Source organism: Oryzias latipes, chromosome 14 (assembly GCF_053564925.1).
Source record: "Oryzias latipes strain Hd-rR chromosome 14, Olatipes_Hd-rR_3.1".
Lineage (NCBI taxonomy): Eukaryota > Metazoa > Chordata > Actinopteri > Beloniformes > Adrianichthyidae > Oryzias > Oryzias latipes.
The window spans coordinates 28,388,725-28,411,361 of NC_136250.1; the positions used below are offsets into that span (position 1 = coordinate 28,388,725).

Genomic DNA, 22,637 nt, shown 5'->3' on the forward strand with positions numbered 1-22,637 from the left:
TGTGATAAAAAAAAAATTCACGTCTGTAGGTAATTAATCCCGATTAATGCGATAATTTGACACCCCTAATGAAATGAGTTATTTCACCTAAAGAAGCTAAACTTTACAGTTCTTTAAACCCATACATGGTAAATACCCCACAGATGGTAAATTCACACACGATAAACTCACACACATGGTCAATTTACACATATTACACACTCACACACCTGGTACATTCATGCACATGCCATAATCCTGCACGTATGCCTCCAGACTATTTACACAGCTTGCACTCATTGTTTTAAAGTTAAAAAACGTGTCAATGTTTGCTCTCCAAAACTTTATTGAAGGAGAAAATAAAACTGTTTACTTTCAATTTCATGAAAACCGTAGGCCAACTACCGAGCTTCTGTAGCTGTGATTCTTGTTGAACCTCAGACACTTAATCAGCCTCCATAAAAATGTCCAAATTGTTATGTAGGAGTGTGTTTGATTGGTTCGACTGACGATGTTTGAGCCTCTAAACTTGATTGGCAGAAATAGTTTGACTTGTTCTAACTGAGAGAGAACGGCCAAAGCTCTGATTCTTGAATGAAGTTAAATTGGTTGAATTAAGACATGACTTCCTCTTTAAATCAAGGCATCAAACAAACCAGGAAAATAAGTTTAACTGAATCTGCAACCTGGTCTGAATAATGTGTCTTCTCTTGTGTTTTTCAAATGTCTGTCCTTGCGTCAAACACATAGATAAAGGGCTGGTCTTCAAGAGTGATGCGTCTGTTTTGATTGTAAATACAGATGCGTGGGGTTGGTTTTCTTGATTTTCTTTTGATGTAAGCAAAGTTTTCAGCTGGCTGTTGACCATTTATGAAGCCAACAGTATAAGTGAGGATCTGCATGTGTTCTTGTACACCTCCGTCCTGAAAGCAGAGGAGCCTGACCCACCAGCTGCTATCTGTTTCAGTCATAGTCCGAAGCATCACTTGGATTCTGCATTGTACTAAAAGAGTGTGCTGACTTTCCCTTAGGAGGGTTAAAGGGTATTTGAAATGTCATAGCTGGCTGCAGACCTCCTCCTCCTCATCATCTCTCAGCCCCAAACCTCATTACACTCAGATTCCTCCACTGCCGGCTTTCCTTGAGAAGTTACCTCGACTCAAAAGCATCCCAGCTTCAACGGGAAAACAGAAGAGAGCAGAAACAAATGTGTTTTCAGAAATACCAGCGTCGGGAGGATAAATATGAAGAAATGTGCTTCCCTCAGACACACAGACGTTAGTGAATATTTAAGGAACTTGAGGGTTTTCTAGGAATTACTTCACTGAAACAAGTCAGCAGTTATCAGAATCACTTTTCAAGCTTTAAAATGATTAGTTTCTACTTTTGTAGTGCTATAGAGATAGATGTTACATGAATTACTTAGCTATAACAATTCATATAAGCAAAGATAAAATATGTAAGTGAACAGAACAGAATGTAAGCCTAACCTAAAATAAACTAATACAACCAACAAACTCAGCATACTTAAAACCAGGATGAGTCAACAATGACTACACTGATATATGGAGGATGTGTGTGGTCCTTCATTAGTTGGGAGGATTCAACCTCCTGACTACCAGGGGGGGGGGGTGAAAATTTCCAAAAAAAAATTTTTTTCAAAATCCACCATAACTCCAATTTCCTGAGTCCCATTTCTTCACCTTTGATATCATTTCAAAGCCACAAATATCCTGAGTAACAACTGTTTATTTCTCTATAGAAGTCTATGGGATTTTGGTTTCGGGTTCTTCCTGTTCGGAACGCCAGGGGGTGGGGGGTTCCTCATACACAGTCAATAATTGGAACCAGAGATGAAGGGGTGAGGTGTTCGACTACATACACTTTGTACTCCCTGCAGGCAGGTTAGGAGTTGCAATATTTATGACATTACTCAGTGAAAGGTTATTGGCTGTAGAACTGAAGTTAATCTGCTATATGTTCTCTTTAATGTGGTCCTTGATATACATTTTGGTTTTTTTTTGTAATGATGACTGGAAACCCCAAAGACATAAACTTGGAAAGATTTAAAGGGATTTAATGAGCTTGTAAAACAAGAGGAACACTTTAGAAGTCTGTAAAGTCAATAGCAGCTTCGTTCAAGGCTAGTCAAGTAATCCAAGCATTAAGCGACAAATCTCAGGTCTGTAATCCAAAAGATAATCCAAACAAGACGGTATGAGGAAAATAGGGACTAAACACACAGCGAGGGACTTGTAGTCTAGAAGTAATGTACAAGGATTTGATGCTAGTATGTTGATGATGGGAGTGTGGATGAAGATTGGTGGAACACAGACAAGGCACAGACAGTTTTATAAGTAAAGAAACACAAGCATACTGCATGAGGGATACTGAGCAGGTACGGAATGCCATATGGGACAAAATAAACAGCCTGGAAGGACAGAATCATTGACTGTATCAGAAAACTGGACCAAGTGTGTGTGACATCATACATTGAAAATTTGTTTACCTTTGGCTCCAACCAAAAGAAGTCATTTCCGTTGACATTTTTTGCAACATGGGCGCTGCCGAATTAGAACCAAGAGATGTCAGTAAGCAGTGATTGGTCAGATGTTGTTCGAGTCATTGTTCCTATGGCAACTACTGTCGCCAATCAGGAGTAGGCTCGTTGGAAGTGCACACTCCTACCACTTTCAACGAAAGACCAACTTCTTTTATTGAGACAACTGATTGGCTGATTGGTTATCATTTGAATAACCACAGAAACAATTTGGATGTGCAAATCAAACCAGTATTAACCTGTTGATGTTTCATTAAAGTTTGGGTTAGCATCGAACACGGAGTTTTTGGGCTTGTCACAACAGAAACAAGACACATCAGCGCTACTTAAAGAATTCCACCTCTTTATGCATCTGGCTTAATGTAGCCCCCCCTTAAATCGCTCTCAGGGCTATTTTACATAAATTGCTGAGTCATGGATTGGGAAGCCCTCTTGATGAAACCTTCCTCGTTTTAATGACTTATCGTCTGATCATTTCTCTTCAGTGATGGTCGGCGTATTCAGCAGCTGTTTTCCACATTAGTTCTCCTCTGTTGCCAAAGCAGATGCTGTTCGTCACAGATGCAGTGACGACAGGATTCAGGCAGATTCTGCAGCACAATCAACTGCAGCCAATGAGAGCACAGAGCTCGTTGGCACATTGTAATTAGAAAAGATAAGGGTAAAAATTAACAAAGCTTAATGAGAAGGCAGGATGTAACAGTGATGACATTCTGATTGGGATAACAGCACCCAACTGTAGTAGAAGTGATGATGCCAACATGCTGCTCCATCTTGTATATTAACCCCCCCCATCCTCCCCCATGACGGGCATGTACGAGAACAGCGGTGGGATTATGCAAATGCAAACTGAAGAAGCTGCCGGTTTCCCTGGCAGTCGACTTCAAAGCGGGCGGGACAGGAGATAGAATTAGTGCTCTGCCTAATCCCACTGGAGGAGGGCGGAGGGGGGGAGCTGCACTTTATTAATGCACCAGATACTTTAATCAGAGGCGTAAAAATAACGGGAGGGGAGGTAGTGTCTAAAAAGGTAACAGAATCAGGAGAAAAAAAGAGGAGGGAGAAGGAAGTGAAGGGAAGAAAAATAAGAACAAGAGCAAGAGAACAAGAAAAGGATCAAACCGAATTTTTTAGGTCTCTAGGATTTCCAAACCAGCCAGGGCTCCAAACCTGATGTTTACTCCAGTTACACCAGCAGACGCTGGAGGGACGACCAGCTCACCTCTGCAGATGTTTGGATGAACACTCGAAGTTTACTTTATTGGCACAATGCCCCCATTCCGTACAGCCAACATTTCCTCTCTTAATTTTCTTCAGCATTGATTTAATGGCGAGGGCGGTCGACCCACGATCGTAAGATTGCAGGTTCGATTCCCGCCTTGCACGCCCATGAGTCGAAGTGTCCTTGGGCAAGACACTGAACCCCACCTTGCCTCTGGTGGTAGGCGGGCGCCTGCGTTTGGCAATGGAGCGGCCACCAGTGTGTGAATGTGTGTGTGACTGGGTGAATGGGTCTGTGACTGTAAAGCGCTTTGTCTTTGTAGGTAGAAAAGCGCTAGATAAGTATATGCTATTTACCATTTTGTTTAAGAACTATGATTCTATTTCTCCTATGAGCAACAAAGTGCCCAAATTTGACAAATATAGTTAATTGGATTATATCGTGATATATATCGTTATCGCCTGATATGAAAAAGAAAACTCCATCGTGATATGAAAAAATTGTTTTTCGCCCAGCCTCAACAGAGGTAAAAAACTGCCTACGGTCACCTTTTCAAACATCCTCCTTGCGTTCTGCTTAGAAGCCTTGCTTTAGGGGAACAGCAGGTGGAGGCGCTGGGTGCTGTGCACACCTCCTAAAAAGTCTACAATGACATTCAAATGCATGGTCAGATGACCCCAAACGTCTGCTGTCTGTTGATTCCCACAATGTTGAGAGGAAATGATGCAGTAACAGCAAGATCGTACTAATAATATTTGAATTCCAGACCACATGTCTACTTTCATCCTAACAGACCAGAACATAATTTTAATTCTGATCTCGTAAGTGTGCCAACACCACAAGCCAATTGATTCCTTGAACCTTTAGGATTCCTGAAATCCTAAAGGTTGAGGTTTCATCCAATCTGCATTGAACCTTAAGTAAAACTGGAACACTGGTTGGTACCAAATACATGCAAGTCATTTAGGTTGAAGTATTTTCTAAATCCCAGCCTGCTTCCTTAAACTACATTAGGAACTATCACATGGAGGTTTGCAGTATGTCTTATTAATGAGAAGCTTACACTCAGAACTGTAAACTAGGATCTTTTATGGCTGCAATTAAAACAAAGAGGCTGAAAGAAAATTACAGTTTACAAAGGAAGAGCTAAACGCTGATAAAGAAAAAGGCCCCATCGGTGAATTTAGTTTAAACACTGACATGGACTAAATAAAGTCAGTTTTCTCTCATAGTCATGTCTCTTGTGCAAAGAAGGGTTTGAAGCAAACACTGCCACTACTGACCTGTTACACTGAACCACCTTATTCCTGAGGAATCCTCAGTTTGGACAAATAAACAGACGACAGGAGTACTACAAAAGGAGCTTTATTGTTGTTTTATCCCAACATTTAGACAATAACTATTCGATGCAGTAAATGCAACCCTCAGTAAACTGGATTAAACCTTTAACACCAATACTCATTACCGATTATGCTGGGTGTGGATTAAAAAGTGATAATCCACACTGATAATGGTCACCTGAAAAAGACGTTCTGGTCATATAGCTTAAATGTTCTGTATCACTGTGCTGGCTTATTTGAAACAAACTTTAGCTTCATCTGGACAAAAACAAGCGGTAAGAGATGACCTTTTTTCTCTGAACTGATGCTTTACTTATCCATCAAGACCATCAGCATAGATATCACTTTCCTTTGCCGCTGCACTCTAGGCAACGCGCCGCAAAACTCATCAAATAGTTTATAGTAGTTTAGACTATTTGTTACGAGGTGCGGCGCGTTGTCACGGTAACATGACAATGCACCGCTTAGCCAACCGATCTCGACTGCAGAGGCAAATCAAAGCGATATCTATGCTGATGGTCATGATGGGTTAAACAGAGCATCAGTTCAGAGAAAGTTCACCTCTTGCCGCTTGTTTTTGTCCAGATGATGAAGCTAAAGTTGGTATTATAGAAGTTAGCGCAGTGATACAGATCATTTAAGCTAAGTGACCGGAACCTTTTTTTTTAGGTGTGCATTATCACTATTTAATGCACACCAACCAGTAAATCAGAATTCACCAGGTCCATGGTATAATAGCGGTTAATCTTGGCATTCTTAACGTTTAACTTGTTTTTCACAGGATACGGACTATTTGGTTTGCGGTGTGATGTGTCGTCATGGCTACCGCTAAAGAGCCTGCCAGTGACTCTGCTGCAGCTGGTGTAACCAACAGAGGAAAGCGGTATATTTACTAAATGTCATGTTAAGTGATCCAAGCCATCATTTCAGAGGGAAAGTTCATCTCTTCCCGCATTTTTTTGACGAGATGACGGAGAAAACGTTTGTTTCAAAGAAGCAAAGCCCTAAAGTAGTTTCGTAGATATATTTTATTGAAGAAATATCCACCAATAACTCTGATCAATAAAGATGTATCAACAAACCATCAATTTCATTTAATTAAAAAATGTAGTTATTTATGACCGCGTGCTGTTCTGGTTGCTAACTGAACTGGCATTTAGGCCATAGCAGTTATAGGACTATCAGGCTATTGGACTGGGACTTCTTTTATAGGTGTCTATTGTCACTTTTTAATGGACACTGCAGCCAATCAGAGTCCAGTATTCACCTACACTGTAGTATAAGCCTTATTCAAAGTCAACACTTGGAGCTGAAGCTTTGGTGTCAAATGGTTAATGAGCCGAAAACTGGGGGAGAGGACATGAGGGACTAAGTTGTGGAAATATGATGTGATTTGTATTAAAGTTTGTTCTAGTCAAAGCATCACCGCCAACATCCGTCCAAAAATCAACTTTAGCGCATTGCAGCGCTTCCCTACATCAGTAGGGGGTGCTGTCACAGCAGGAAGATACTGAGTCACACAAATGACCTGCAGAGTCCTGTGGTTATTAGACTGCTGCAGGGAAAGAGCTGTGGAGCATTTTCCAGCTCAGAGCATAATTTAACCTTCTAAAAAATGCATTAGAGACACACAGAAGCTGGTGGTAAGTCATCCCGGACCGACTGCAAATCTCTGACAAAAACTAGAAATATCTGCAATAGAAAATTTTACAGTTACCCTGCTTTGTTTTTTTTTTAATTGAGAAGATGTTTGTATTTTTCATATTTACATTTACATAAATCAAAGGAAAATGAATAAAATTAAATGTTTGCAAAGGGAAATGCCCCCCAAAAATGTCTGAGGTATTTTTTTATTGAATTTACAACAGATTTAAAGATACTCTATGTTCTGTCTGTTCCATCACTGCAGCAACAATGTAAAACCCTCACTTTAAAGAGAACTCAACTTGATCATGGCTTTCAAAATCTCTGCTTGATGGGGGTGTCATCTCACATGCTAAACACTGATCATTGAAATAAATTTGCATCTTCATGAGGTCGTTCTGTCTTTTTTAATTCATGAATGCGCTGTATGAGAGAAATCTGCAGAGCTCCTTGGTGCGCCTGGACCTCCTGCCTAATCACTGAGGTTTCATTGATAACTGTAGCTGCAGATACAAACTCTCCGAGCCATTCCTTGCTTCCTGGTGTAAATTGATCGTCTTTGAGAGAAAGAGCATCGATCTTCCTGGAAAACAAGGCCTTTCTCTGCATGCTGAGGAGAGCGGGCAGAAGCAAGCAGATGACCGTTTTAACAAGCGTGTGTTTATTTGTGTCAGCTGGAATCAATGAAAGGGAGATGGACGGCACTCCAGGCTGCACCCGCATTGTTCTGGAGTTACACGCTGCAGTGCGCGGATGAGCTGCAGGTCCAGCCGGATGCTGCAGTCAACTGAAGGTGAAGCGGTTCTGTTGCCCTCTAGCGCCCTCACATGGACAGTTGGAGCTACAGCCCCTCAACTCCAACGTTTGGACATATTTCAGTCGTTGCTGACGGATGTTTGGAGCCAAAATCCTAAAACATGAACAGAAGTCTTCAGGAGGAGAAGGTGTGACTGCATCCTGATTGCACTATTACTTTTAAAGGTGCTGCAGAAAACAGCAGCGACTTGTTCCAGATCATTACAAAGGGCAAAAATATTCATCATGTTTGGTTTCACAAACTTCAATAGAATACTGACCTTCTTAAAGACTAATTTATTTAATTCCATTTTTAGCTTTGTTACAACACAGACCAGATTTCGAGTAAATAAGATATTCTGCTCTTTTGACTCTTTAACTGACGGTTTACAAAGGAGCTTACTTCATCCCAAAGAGCTGACTTCATTTTGTTTTGTACCGACCATATGTAACATTTCAGCGACTTTGAAGATTATCGTTGGGTTTATCGAGTTTTATGTTGAGTTTATTCAGCTTTTGCATTCAGGTAATCCTTTGTAATTCCTGCTCTGCTTAGATCTCCCCCCATTCTGGTTTGTATCTCAGCAGCTTCCTGTCTCTGGTTAATATACAGAGTCTGGATGGACAAAACCAAAGTCAAACAAGGCAACGTACAGTAAAATATACAAACAAAAAAGACAACAATTAAAAATTTTAAAGTAAGATATTAAGATAATACAATGTAAACAAGAACACTAATTAAAGCAATAGCAATTAAAAAAATCGAAAGCACCAGCAGAGCAGAGCAGAGTCTCATGAAGTGTCAAAAGCCTGCAGATAAAAATGGGTTTATTCCAGCATGGAGGTGTTGGTCCTCCCAGCCAGGATGAGGCGCTGTTGCATCAAATACTTCCAGGCTCAGAAGAAGACGTATTCCAGGATTAAATGTGGGGATCTGAAAGTGTAATCCCAATGTAAACGATGAAACAACACTAATAAATAAGGTGAATTCTTGGCAACAGTTAGTAAAGCCTTTCTGCCCTTCTGAGTGAATAATAGTTGTTCGTGAGTAAAAAATGGTCAAACCTGTACAGGACACACAAGTGTACCACACAAAATATTATGGACATTGACTGCTTGGTGAGACCCTTGAAATGATCATCCATCTGTTTTTACGGGCATGCTGCAAGGGACAGGGCGTAGTGAACACTTTTGCAATGGTAGAGGGTAATAATAATAATAAATGTTATTTGTTAGCCGCCTTTCAAGGAACCCAAGGTCCTTGAAAGGCATGTCGTACAGATTGTTCTTTTTTTTTTTAACCACAAAATTCTTGTGGACTGCGTAACGAGCCCGTTAGTGCTGTTCAAATGAGCCTGACTGTTAGAAATGAGCAGATTGGACAACCAGTTTGTGTGGACATCCTACAGACGTCCAATGGCTACTTGCGTATCACGTTCACACTCCGTGTTTGAAGCATTTGCACGTAGTCATTGAGCTGCCGCTGCTTTTCCTTCACTAATTGACTTTTGGTTTTTCAAATCCTTCAACTTTTTAAGATATTCCAGGTTTTCCGGGAATTTTTGCCCTATTAAAATACATTGGGAAGTTATGGTACAAGAGGTTGCCGGTTCGGACACTTCAAAAATCTTTCATCCATTTAACTATTAAAATTTTAACTCTCTCAACTTATTCCAGCTATGACTTTTGGCCCTTCAAATCCTTCATTTTTTTAAGATATTCCAGGGTTTCCCAGGATTTTCCAAGATTTTTGCCCCATTAAAATACATGGAGAGTCTTTGAAACCTTTGAACCATTATAACTTCAACATGCCTTTAGCTAGAAACACCGTTCAAACATTTAACTGCTCACAAGACCTTGGAGTTCAATATACGTTTTGAAATTATTATGGGATGGCAACAGCAACTACGGTTTGGCAGCCATTTTGTGTCTAAATGTAAGGCAATTTTAAACTTCAGTTTTTACCTATTTTAACCATTTTACTATTACAATGTTTAACTCTTTCAGCTTAATCCTTTCAGCTATTACTTTTGTACCTTCAAATCCTGGAACTTTTCAAGATATTTCAGGATATTTCAGGATTTTCGCTCCATTTAAATACATTGAAAATCCTTGCAAACCTTTGTTTCTTATAACCACTGTAACTTCAACATACTTGTAGCTAGAGACACCGTTCCAACATTAAAATGATCACAAGGCTTTGGACTATAAAATACGTTTAGAAATCATTATCGGATGTCGACACAACCTACTGTTTGGTGGCCATTTTATGACAAAATATGAAGCAAATATTGCAATAAACTTCATCCATGGCGGGAACTGAACATATTGAAATTCACTGGATCTGGACATATAAGGAATGTGGGCGTGGTTAGCAAACAAACTTCATTGTTAAGGACGTCCAAAGGTATACTTTTATCGATTTGTCTGTGTCATGTCTCGTCAAGCTTCCTGTTGTCTCGTGTGGGGTTTCCTGTTTTATTTTGAAAGTCTAACCTACCTCTCGTTCCAGACCTTCCCCTTCCTGCCTTGTCTGTTCCTCACACCTGAGTCTGCCTCATCATCCCTGATCATTCCCACCTGTGCTTCCCCTCCTCATGTATTTATAGCCTGTGTTTCCCTTTGTCCTGTTCCTGTTTGTCATGTGCTATCACCTGTCAAAGCTAGCTCTTCTCTTGTGTCCAAGAATTAAAACCTTAAGCTCTGCATCTGAGTCCAGTCCTGTGTTCTGCCCTGTCAGTACAAACAGGCCAGAATGGACTCAGCAGAGAGCAGTAGTTTGACATCTATCCTGCAACGCCTGGAAGCTCGCCTTTCTCAACAGGAGGAATTCCAGAAGGCCCTGGCGTCTCATATGGTTCAGGTCTCTACCCAAGTTCAAGACCTCCGTTCAAGTTCACCCTGGACCTACCCTCCTCCAGGACCCTCTGCGTCCATCCCAGTTCCTCCTACCTCCATGCCTGCCAGGAGCCAGGAAATCAAGCTCGCCCCTCCCGATCGTTACTCTGGAGAACCGGGACTGTGTAAGCCCTTCCTCACTGACTGTTCTATTCATTATGAACATTCTCCCCATGCCTTTGTTTCTGACAGAGCCAGGATCGCCTTCATGATTTCCCATCTAGCAGGAAGGGCTCGCGCATGGGCCATGGCTGAGTGGGCTCATGACTCCCCGCTCTGCTCATCTCTCGTCGCCTTCCAGGAGGCGCTTCAGAACACTTTCGACCCGGTGTCTACCAGCCGGGATAAAGCCCGTGAGCTCACCATCATACGCCAAGGGGGGGACTCTGTCTGCGATTACGCCATCCGATTCCGTACCCTAGCAGCTGAGAGCGGGTGGAACTCCGTGGCGTTGTATGACGTCTTCATGAAAGGGCTGGCTCCGCGCATTCAGGAGCAGCTCATTCCGTTGGACTTACCTAAGGGTCTCGACTCTCTGATCGCTCTCGCCATCCGCACGGATAACCGACTCCGTGAACTCGTCTCCCGACGCAGCAGCGGATCATCAGGAGGCGGGTCTTCTCGCGGGGCTGAATCCGCGAAAAGGCGAAATCTTCGCCGATCTTCATCCGACCCGCATCCTTCCGTCGCGGCGGACAGCTGTGAAGAGCCCATGCAGGTGGGCAGGACACGACTTTCGGCGGAGGAACGACAGCGACGCCTGCAGGAGGGCCGGTGCTTCTACTGTGGGGAGATTGGTCATCCTGTTTTCTCCTGCCCCGTGAAAAAAGCAGCGACGGTGAGTCAGATCACCGCTATGGACGTCATTAGTGGTGACGCACCACGGCTCTTCCACGGCTTTCATAGCTCTCATTGACTCCGGGGCTGATGTCAGCCTAATGGACTGGAAGCTGGCAGTCGGCTTAGGTCTTAAGCCACAGCCTCTGGACAGACCCATCCAGGCCCGGGGCCTCCATGGGACGGGTCTTTTTAAAATCACTCATGTCTCAGAACCCCTCAAACTGTCCATAGGAAACCATTCAGAAATCATGTCTTTCCACCTGTTTGAGGGCTCCTCTAGGAAGCTGGTTCTGGGATTTCCTTGGCTGTGCGAGCACAATCCCCGGGTGGACCGGGCGACCGGGAAAATACTGGAGTGGGGGCCAGGATGTGACGGACACAGAATTCCCCATGCTGCAGGTAAATGAACCATCATAGACAATAACCCTGTTCCTGTTCGTCCTGCTCCAGGTCCAGAGGCCCCTGACCTGAGCACAATACCCTCCTGTTACCATCATCTGTCCGAGGTCTTCAATAAATCCCGGGCTCTGAGCCTTCCACCCCATCGCCCCTACGACTGCGCCATCGACCTGGTTCCGGGATCCATCGTTCCTAAAGGACACCTGTATTCAATATCAGCTTCGGAACGCCAGGCACTTAATAAATACATTGACGAATCTCTGGCAGCGGGTCTCATTCGTCCTTCCTCAGCTGGCGCCGGGTTCTTCTTTGTCGGAAAGAAGGATGGGACCCTCCGACCCTGCATAGATTACAGCGCGCTCAACAACATAACCGTCAAAAACAGATATCCGTTGCCGCTCATGTCCTCTGTCTTCGACCAGCTCCAGCAGGCCAGGGTGTTTACTAAGCTCGATCTCCGTAACGCTTATCATTTGGTCAGGATCAGAGAGGGGGACGAGTGGAAAACAGGATTCAATACCCCAAGAGGCCACTATGAATACCTGGTCATGCCCTTTGGACTCACTAACGCCCCTGCCGTTTTCCAGGCCATGATCAATGATGTCCTCAGGGACTTCTTGGATCATTTTGTGTATGTTTATTTGGATGACATCTTGATTTACTCCCCGGACCTGGACTCTCATGTCTCCCATGTCTCCGCAGTCCTCCAGCGACTTCTGGATAACCACCTTTACGTCAAAGCCGAAAAGAGTGAGTTCCACGTCTCCACCATCGCCTTCCTAGGTTTTGTTGTGTCAGCAGGGGCGGTAAAGATGGATCATGCCAAGGTCAGCGCAGTCAAGGACTGGCCGACACCTGACAGCCGTAAGAAGCTGCAGCAGTTCCTAGGCTTTGCGAACTTTTATAGACGCTTTATCCGGGGTTTCAGCTCCATTGCAGCGCCCCTCCATGCCCTCACGTCTCCACGGGTGCAGTACCGGTGGACGCCTGCAGCCGAGGCCGCTTTCCGGGCGCTGAAGCACCGCTTCACATCCGCTCCGCTGCTCACTATGCCTGATCCTCACCGTCAGTTCATCGTGGAGGTGGACGCCTCCAATGAAGGGTTAAGGGCTGTCCTGTCGCAGCGGTCGGAGCAGGATGGGAAGGTTCATCCCTGTGCGTTCTTGTCCCGGCGGCTCTCTCAGGCGGAGCGCAACTACGACATCGGCAATCGGGAGCTGTTGGCGGTCAAGGTGGCATTGGAGGAGTGGCGGCACTGGCTGGAGGGGGCGGAGCACCCCTTCATTGTCTGGACAGATCACAGAAACTTTGAGTATATCAGGACTGCCAAGAGACTAAATGCTCGCCAGGCCCGATCTCTTTTTTGATCGTTTCTCTTTCTCCCTCTCTTACAGGCCGGGGTCCAAGAACGTCAAGCCGGATGCCCCGTCTCGTCAGTTCGACCCCGCGCCTGTTGCCACAGAACCTGAACCTATTCTTCCACTGACTTGTGTGGTTGGAGCGGTTTCTTGGCAGATAGAATCTGAGGTAATGCTGGCTAACAGTGGGGTGCAAACGCCCAGTGGTTGCCCGACGAATTGCCTATTTGTACCCCCGACACTGCGGTCTAGGGTGATCCACTGGGCCCACACCTCTCTGCTTTCCTGTCATCCGGGAGTAAGGCGGACCATGCACGCCATCTCTCGGGGGTTCTGGTGGCCTCGCATGGAGCCGGAGGTCCGGGAGTACGTTTCCGCCTGTTCAGTCTGTGCCAGGAACAAGTCTTCCACCAGTCGTCGCATGGGGCTCCTACAACCGCTTCCTGTTCCTTCCAGACCGTGGGCGGACATTTCCATGGACTTCGTCACCGGCCTTCCCGTCTCACGTGGACACACCACGGTTCTAACAGTTGTGGACAGGTTCTCCAAGATGGTACGGTTCATTGCCCTGCCTAGACTGCCTTCAGCTAAAGGCACAGCTGAAATGATCATGAACCAGATTGTGAGGTACCATGGTTTCCCAAAGGACATTGTGTCGGACCGGGGGCCTCAGTTCATATCCCGGTTCTGGAAGGAGTTCTGCCGGCTCATCGGTGCTCCGGTCAGCTTGACCTCTGGATACCATCCAGAATCCAATGGCCAGACTGAACGCCTTAATCAGCAGCTGGAAACCGGCCTCCGGTGCTTGGTCTCTCAGAACCCCTCAACATGGAGCAGGCACTTGCTCTGGGTTGAGTATGCACACAACACCCTGCCCACTTCGGCTACCGGCATCTCACCCTTCAAGTGTGTCTTCGGATACGAGCCTCCCCTGTTTGCAGCCTTGGAACCAGATGTTGCAGTTCCGTCTGTCCACACCCTGGTCCGCCGCTGCCGCCGCGTCTGGGCGGCAGCCCGGCAGGTTCTGGTTCGTCAACAGAACAGGGTCAAGGCGGCTGCTGACCGCCGGAGGCGTCCCGCCCCCACTTACCGTCCCGGTCAGAAGGTCTGGCTCTCAACCAAGGACCTCAACCTGCACGTTCCTAGCAGAAAGTTGGCTCCAAGATTCGTGGGTCCATTTCCCGTCACCAAGGTCGTCAACCCCGCAGCGGTCCGGCTTCGGCTGCCCCGGTCCCTCCGGGTCCATCCCACGTTCCATGTCAGCAAGATGAAGCCCGTGGTGGACAGTTCCCTGATGCCACCTTCGGAGCCACCCCCTCCGCCCAGAATGATGGGTGGGGGTACGGTGTACACGGTGCAGAAGATTCTGGCTGTCCGGAAGCGGGGCCGGGGACGCCAGTTCCTGGTGGACTGGAAGGTTTACGGTCCGGAGGAGCGGCAGTGGATTCCGGAACGCTTTATTGTGGACAGGTCACTCCTGACGGATTTCTTTAGGTCTGGGGCTCCTGGACCGTCAGGAGTCGGTCCTTAAGGGGGGGTTCTGTCATGTCTCGTCAAGCTTCCTGTTGTCTCGTGTGGGGTTTCCTGTTTTATTTTGAAAGTCTAACCTACCTCTCGTTCCAGACCTTCCCCTTCCTGCCTTGTCTGTTCCTCACACCTGAGTCTGCCTCATCATCCCTGATCATTCCCACCTGTGCTTCCCCTCCTCATGTATTTATAGCCTGTGTTTCCCTTTGTCCTGTGCCTGTTTGTCATGTGCTATCACCTGTCAAAGCTAGCTCTTCTCTTGTGTCCAAGAATTAAAACCTTAAGCTCTGCATCTGAGTCCAGTCCTGTGTTCTGCCCTGTCAGTCTGAAACTGACGTAGATTTGTTCGTCATGCCCCGGTGACCCAAACATAAAATGGTTGCTATGGAGATAAAATCAATAGAAAAGCCACCATTTTGAAAAAAGTGGATTTTTTTATCAACTTAGAACATGTAGCTTTTACCGATATGATACTCTCCAACAATGTGTTTTTTGGAGTCAGTTGATGATGCTGATTCCAATGCTAGCACTTTTAGCCATTTTAGCAACATCTTCAAATTTTCAACAGTTCAGCCATTTTATCATCAACTTAAGCTTTCATGCTTAACTCCTTCTACAAATTTTGACCTATTTTAGCCATTGTACTATTACAATGTTCAACTTTTTCAGCTTATTCCTTCTATGACTTTTTGATCATTTAACTTTTTAAGATTTTCAAGCACAGTTCAGCCATTTCTTCAGCAAATTCAGCTTTCATTCAGTAGTACAGCATTCAACCCTGCATTTTCTTCTGGAAATGCAGCTCTTTCTAGTTGCTAGAATGCATTTAAGGACACCCTACGACAGCGTCATACAAGGTATATGTTCAGTATAGTATATGTTCCATACAAGTTTACTTGCTCTCAGACACAAGTTGCGCATGTGTGTGCGCTGAAAATGCAGCCCAGCCTCAGCTAGACCTGCCTTCAGTGGCCCCCAGGTAAATTGAGTTTGAGACCCCTGCTTTAGATGAACCAATGAACCTATGAAGTATGTTTTTGGACGGTGGGAGGAAGCCAGAGTTCCCGGAGAAAACCCACTCATGCACGGGGAGAACATGCAAACTCCACACAGAAAGGTCCCCCATTGGTGTTCTGTTTCAGGTCGCCCAGACAGGACTTGTTTTTATTTTGGTGAGTTTGAAATCAATGTGCTTTAGCATTTTAGTTTGAAAATCTGCATAACGCCAAACAAGGACACCTATGTGAGCATTTCGTGAGACTTGAACTCAGTTTTTAGAAACACTAGTCTTCTTCAAATGTGATATTAAATTGGAAATTTACTTTAGAAGACGCAGGAGGTAAAGCTTTCTATAAGGCAGAACTTCATGGCGGCAAAGCAGCAGAAACGGCATAGGCCTTAACAGTCGGTGACCGAAAAATCCCACTTTACTCTGAACTTCTGCTTCAATCCTCCTCACAGAAGTTAATGAGCTGCTGTGGAGCTCATGTTTTAATCACACACGTGATTACCAGCTTCCTCCTCAAGCTGTCAACACACACTGCTGCAGCTGCCTGTCTTTTTCTCTTCAAGGTGTTAAGTTTCCAGGTGGATCTTCCGCTCATTCCATCTTTCATGGAGAAGAGGAACTCACAGCTGTCGGCGCGGCTTCGGTATTTGATCTAAAACTTCTTTCACTGTTTGTGACAAGTCTTGATGTGTAACGTTTCACTTTGCTGCACTGCATTAAAAATTGCATCCGATGCAGATTTTTCAAACGGCTTCTTGTTTTTCTCCGTCCACAGAACTCCACATAAATATTCTGACATTTAAGGCTGAGATTTACACTGAAAACACTCCGTTCAACACAAAAACTCGTTTATTCTAAAATAAAACATAAAATGTTGAGAGTTAAACCTGATTTAAAGTCAGCCAATTTAAAGGAGCATCTGTCTTCTGTGCCTGCTTTGGCCTGTGGAGGGTCACAGGGTTGCTGAAGCCCATCCTTTGCTCAAGGCCCAAGGCAAAGGCCGGGTACCTTCTAAAAGGCTGACAGGGCTGCAGACTCACACAAACATGTTTTTGGACTGTGGACAGAAGATGGAGTGATATCTAAGCTCCATACAGAGGAGATACAGCTGGGATTCAAACCATTGAGTTCCTGCTGTGAACCGCAACACTGTTCCAGATCCGACAACATTCGAGTTGTGTGATCTGCGTATCTTTTTCTGCATTTTGTTTTTTTACTTCTTCAACTAAGTCCACAAGTAGTTGCTGTTTTTTTGAGATGTGTGCAATTTCTCCAGACATAAAGTTCAACGATATTTCAATCTCCTCTAGTTCTGTCGTTGTGTTACTTTGCTTGCCGTTTTTAGGTGGCATTTTTCCACTATTACTGTGGTCCGCTTCCACTGGTGCCGTTTGCTACTGCAGGATGATGACCTAGGTTTGATGGCCGTTGGCCGCACCGGGCTACATAACGCTGCCCTGCGGGCGTGGATGTCGTCGCTCGCCAAGTTGGAGGCTGCTGCTCGCCTGTGTTTGGTAGATGATGCTACTCTCCGGTTTGGTTGATGGTCAAAGTTCAACCCAACAACTCCAAATCAAAGTCTCCAACTTTTAAAGTGGGTATTCGTAGTTATCTGCGAGTTCCTTGTTCATAAGTCCATTTTTTAGGAGTTGATATAGGAGCTCCGTCATAGCACGACTGCTCCTGCCGCCATCTTGTCAGTTTTGACACCACCATCCAACGCGCTCAAAGAAAGAGTAGTTTGTACGTTAAAAGATTTTTATATGACCAAAATTTCCTAAAAAGGCAACTTTTTTTGCTCAGTGATGCAGACACACGAGTTATTTTGCAGCTAATTTTCATCATCCATCCATTTTCTAATCCTTTTAGGTGTCAAGTGGTTGCTGGAGCCTATCCCAGCTACAGTTGTGGGAAGGCGGGCCACACCCTGAACAGGTCTTCCGACTGTTGTGGGGCAACACAATCGCACTCGCATTCCCCCTCAGGGACAATTTAGATCCACCATTTAACCTATGGAGCATGTTTTGTTTGTTTTCACGCAAACTCCACACAGAAAAGACCCAGCTGGGATTTGAACCACAGCCTTCTCACTGTGAGGCAACTGTGTTCACCACTACATCACCATGCTGTCCCTTCTTTGACTAACTTGGCAATTTTCCGAGTTTTTCTAAGAAACTCCCACTTTCAAGTTGCTTGTAAAGAAAAGTAAAGAAACATTTTCTGAAGAAACGGCACACCAACTACAATATTTTTAAATCTTTATCCAATTTTACATTAAACACTTTATTTGAATAAAGAAAAATATGTTGCTTTTTTTGCATCATACACAGCCCTTATCTCCATTCAGTCACTGGATTATTGCTATGCATTTCTAATAGAACCTCAACACTAGAAAGTCATTTGCATATCTAGTGGAATGCAGAGGTGGACATGGAAATGTGCTGGTCTCTCTGAATAAATGTCTCAGCTCTTTGTTGTTGTGACTCATTTTGAAAATGCATAATGAGGACTTCGAGTTTGGCTCCAATTTACCAACCATCACCATAGCTGCATCTGCTGGAAGCTGATTTATTAAGACTATACGTTTGGTTTCACTGCATGAGCCACAACTCTATAGTTTAGATAAGTTTTTGAAACCAAAGTATCCAGTTAAGTACATTTTTATTTACAAATATATTCATATTTTTATACTGTAGTCTGGGTGATACTAAATTCTGATTGGATGCAGGGTGTCCATTAAAACGAGATAATGGACACCTAAAAAAGACGTTCTGGTCACATTGACCAAATGTTCTATTCCACTTTACTGGCCTAAAGGCCAGTTGGTATTCCGATCATTACCATTTAAAAAAAAAGAAAACACTATATAGATTTTACCTTATTCTATAGTTTAATATCAAAAGCCAGACAGCAGAAAAGACGAGCGATTTCAAAGTTTCCTTTAACATTTTTAATTTGTTAATTTGATCATTTTGATAAAAAGAATCTAAGAAGGGGGAAATGAGACTTAAAGAGGAATTGAACTATTCAAACTTTAGACTAACTTTCTCTGAGAAAAACGTTTGCTTAATCTGAACAAAAACTAGCGTTAAGAAGTGAACTTTCTCCCTGAACTGATGCTTTACTTTACCTAACACAGGGGTCGGGAACCTATGGCTCGCGAGCCATATATGGCTCTTTTGATGGTCACATGTGGCTCGCAGACAAATCTTTAATTATACTTTTTTTTTCAATAGACCAGTCCTTCTCGGGCGCGATGCCAGAGGCGTGCAGTAGTAGCGGTGCTTGGAGAGAAAACTATCAGTTTACTATTATCTATTATTTCACAGAGTTTGTACCAGCTGGAAACCTGTGAATTGCCGTGCCTAAAACTGTGCGTTCCCGTCTCTGAGAAAGAGCGCGCAGTAGCGGGGACGGGATGTGTGAGGAAGAAGGGGGGGGAGTTGCTGAATTAATTGTACGGCGTTTGTTACTGTCTGCAGTAACCAGAATAAAGAACCTTAAAAGAGGTTAAGTCTCCGTGCCTCAGAGTGGTAAAGGGACACTACATTACTGTATGGCTCTTTTGAAATTACATTTAAAAATATGTGGCGTTTATGGCTCTCTTGGCCAAAAAGGTTCCCGAACCCTGACCTAACATAACGATCAGCATACCTCTTTCCTTTGCCACTGCAGTCGAGGCCATTGCCATGACAACATGTATGAAATAGTCTGCTTGTTTTGAAAAAGCGATTTCAATTAAAAAATAAGATTAAAGTTCTAAAAAACAACTTTCCTCTGCTGGTTCGTCCTCATACACCAGCTGTAGCAGGTTTAGGCTGCCGTTACCATGACAACGTGTCACACCACTCATCAAATAGTCTGCTTCTGATCAAAACGACTTAAACGTTAAACATAACAAGAATAAAGCTTTCACAATAACTGGAAGGATTTAAATGCAGCAGGTTTATTAGCTCAGCTAAAAGTCCACTAAGCTAAATCGGGGTCAGGCAGGAGATCTTGGGGTGCTGTTTGACAGGTCTATCTCCCTGTAAGGTCACTCAAAACAGATAATAAAGAAAGTTTGTACCGTAAATTCCGGACTACAAAGCGCACCCGATTACAAGCCGCACCCACCCATATTCACGTGTTTGACTGCTTTTATACATACACAAGCCGCGTCAGAATACAAGCCGCGCATGTGTTAGCCGATATTGTCATCCTGACAGATCACGCCCAGCATCCCAGAGTGAGTGCAATTTATTAGCACATTGTGGGTGGTGCCAGTTTTGCCTCTGGGTCACGTATTTGAGTGTATCGACATCTGTCAAACAGCATGGACCTATATTCTGTTCACAAGTCCCTCAGTTATGGTGTTTTTATTTCATTTTTTTTTTACTTATTGACAATCTAGGTATCTAACATAAAATTACAAACAGTAACCATATAATCAACATTACATCCCTCAGTTATAATGAGGAAATTTACATCCGCGATTCCACATTTCCCATGAGTCTTAGGGGCTAAAGGCGGGGCCAACGCCCGGCTCGCCATTCTGTTGTACGTGTTTAAGAATTAGCAAGTAGCAGCAGTGCATGGAGGGGTGAACGGGAAAAGCTCTCCTTCCGCTTGTGTCGCAGCAGCGTTATGGGAGTAACAGGACTGGTTAGAAAACACACCGGTAAAATACAGCAGCGGCGACTGAAAAGCGAGCGCCTCAGCGTGATACGCGCGCCTCAGTGCGGCGCGTGCGTCAGAATTCAGAAGCCTCTGCACTCCGCGGACGCCTCTGCGCTCCGCTCCCGCCCCGCGCGCTCCTTGTCTCCCCTTCCTATCTACTCCGACCCCTCTGGCCAGGGCAGCTTCAAGGAGGAGCACTTCGTCCCCGTTGCGCCGGTGGATGGAGCAAATCGTTTCTGTGCAAAGCAATCGGACTTAATACTGTACGTTTTGTGTATGACGGGCGGGTGCGTTGTTACGTGTGGGAGCCATCAGACTGCCATCGGCCCCGCAGCTCAATCAGCAGGAGAAGATGTCTCCAGCTCACACGGAGGCTGTGAGTTTTTCAAAGCAAAATTCCGCTTTTACGGTTTCCTTAGAAACCGTAAATGGAGTGTAAATTCACACGCTGTTCTCTCCGTCACGCAGCAAACCGGCTTTTCCAAACCCGTTGGTGACGGTGGACTTTTTTACGCTGCTTTTAACGATTGCTTTTAACTTGAAAGCTTCATCATAATGTAGCGGGGATCACGTGCACGTTGGGTCTAATGGCACCAAAGGATTCTGGGATGCGGCCGGGCATGCGTGTTTCGTTTTGTTGAACCATGACTGAAGTGTCTAAGACCTGAAGTCAAGTCCATGCTGTTTGGCTGCTAAGAGGTGTGTTGAATAAAAATGCCTCGTGCTTGGTGTTAGATAGAGAATTCAAACTATTCACTGAGTTCGAAAGTACGTACATGGCGGCCGCCAATTAAATCCATAAATTAGCCGCGTCACTGAATAAGCCGCAAGGCTGTAAGCGCAGGAAAAAAGTAGCGGCTTGTAGTCCGGAAATTACGGTAAGTTAAGTTTCCTTATCCCCTGGTGGAGGAAAACGTCCTTGAGTCTGCTGGTTCTGTCCTGGAGACTTTGCAGCCTCCTCCCTGATGGCAGCAGGCTGAAGTGTCTCTGGGATGGATGTGATGGGTCACCTGTAATCCCGGTGGCGTTGCGGGAGAGGCGAGAGTGGTAAATGTCAGAGACCCCAGTGAGAGGGACACCGATGATCTTCTCAGCTGTTTTCACAATGTGCTGCAGAGTCTTCCGGCAGGACGCGGTGCTGGCTCCGTACCACACGGTGATGCAGCTGGTCAGGATGCTCTGGATGTCTGCATGATGGGGGGAGGAAGTACAGGCGTTGTTGGGCTTTCTTGGCCAGTGACGCAGTGCTGTGGTTCCAAGACAGGCCTTCCGAGATATAAAGCACGCCCAGGAACTTGGTGCAGCTCACCTTTTCAACAGCAGCACCATTGATGATCAGTGGAGCATGCCGGGTGTGAGTCCACAACCATCTCCTTTGTCTTCTCCTCATTCCACTATTGTTGTAAATATTAGGCAATATAAATAAAAATGAACTGAATTGAATTAAGGTGGAGCCGGCTCACCTCCTCCATGATGAAGACCTGGGGTGTCGGTAAACAGTCTTCTGCTAAATCAGCCTTGTTTCTGTAAACAGGGCTCTGCGCCACACTTGTTTCCTCTTCAAAAGCCTTTTTCTCTTTGAATCAGTCGAGTCTTCTGTCTTCTGTCTGCAGGCAGCAGGTTTAGGAAATGCTGACTCCACTGAGGACTGCCAGCACTTACATTACGGTGTCAAGCTCTGCCCTGCAGATCTGACTAGACTCTCAAATACACCCGTTTGTCTGATCCGCTTTAATCCAGGGCTTTGATGTCACACGCATGCATTATGATGACAAACTGCAGCTCCCTCTGATGCTTGGAAACAAACTCAAAAACTGTTTCTGAGAAACAGGAACCTGCTGTGACAGGCTGTCGTAAAGCAGGGTTTGTGCACTCGTGTCGTACAAGAGTCTAAGCTTTGTTGTTTTAATCAAAACTAAACGGTAATGTTTTGGCTCAATGACTGGAATTTATGTTTCACTGTAGTAAGAATGTAGAATCCTATTGTCAACATAAATAGTAGTTAAAAATAAAAAAAATGTTCTGCATATTTCAGGTTAAAGTTGTGTATGGATTTGATGTTGACCAGAATATAAACATGCTTGTCATGTGATCATGTGTGTTCAGCTGGAAAAAGCTGTTTTTAATAGAGATTTTTGTCTCTTATTTTGAAACAAAAACAAAACAAAAACACCTGAGACACTGACAGAATTTCATGTAAAAGATTGCTTCTCTATATTCTTTCTTAAAGTCATACCATACATAATATTAGTACTAAAACATGTATATTTTAACCAAGAAAATAAAGAAAAAAAACTTTGATTTTTAGTGTGATTTCTGGCTATGCAGTATAGTAAAACGTCAAATAATAATAATAATAACAAATAAGAAGTCACAAAGGTATAGTTGTGCTAAAAAAAATATACCA

General features: G+C 44.4%; 2 long non-coding RNA genes across 4 annotated transcripts in view; one reads left to right on the plus strand and one right to left on the minus strand.

Annotated features, from left to right (window-relative positions):
- The window catches only part of LOC105355690 (uncharacterized), a 64,834-nt gene that overhangs the window by 41,712 nt on the left and 485 nt on the right, over nt 1–22,637 (minus strand). The gene's annotated exons all lie outside the window — the stretch shown is intronic.
- On the plus strand, nt 19,481–21,147 carry LOC144983712 (uncharacterized). The gene is made up of 2 exons (XR_013647478.1): nt 19,481–19,641; nt 21,114–21,147. It is a non-coding gene; the product is annotated as an uncharacterized LOC144983712 (long non-coding RNA).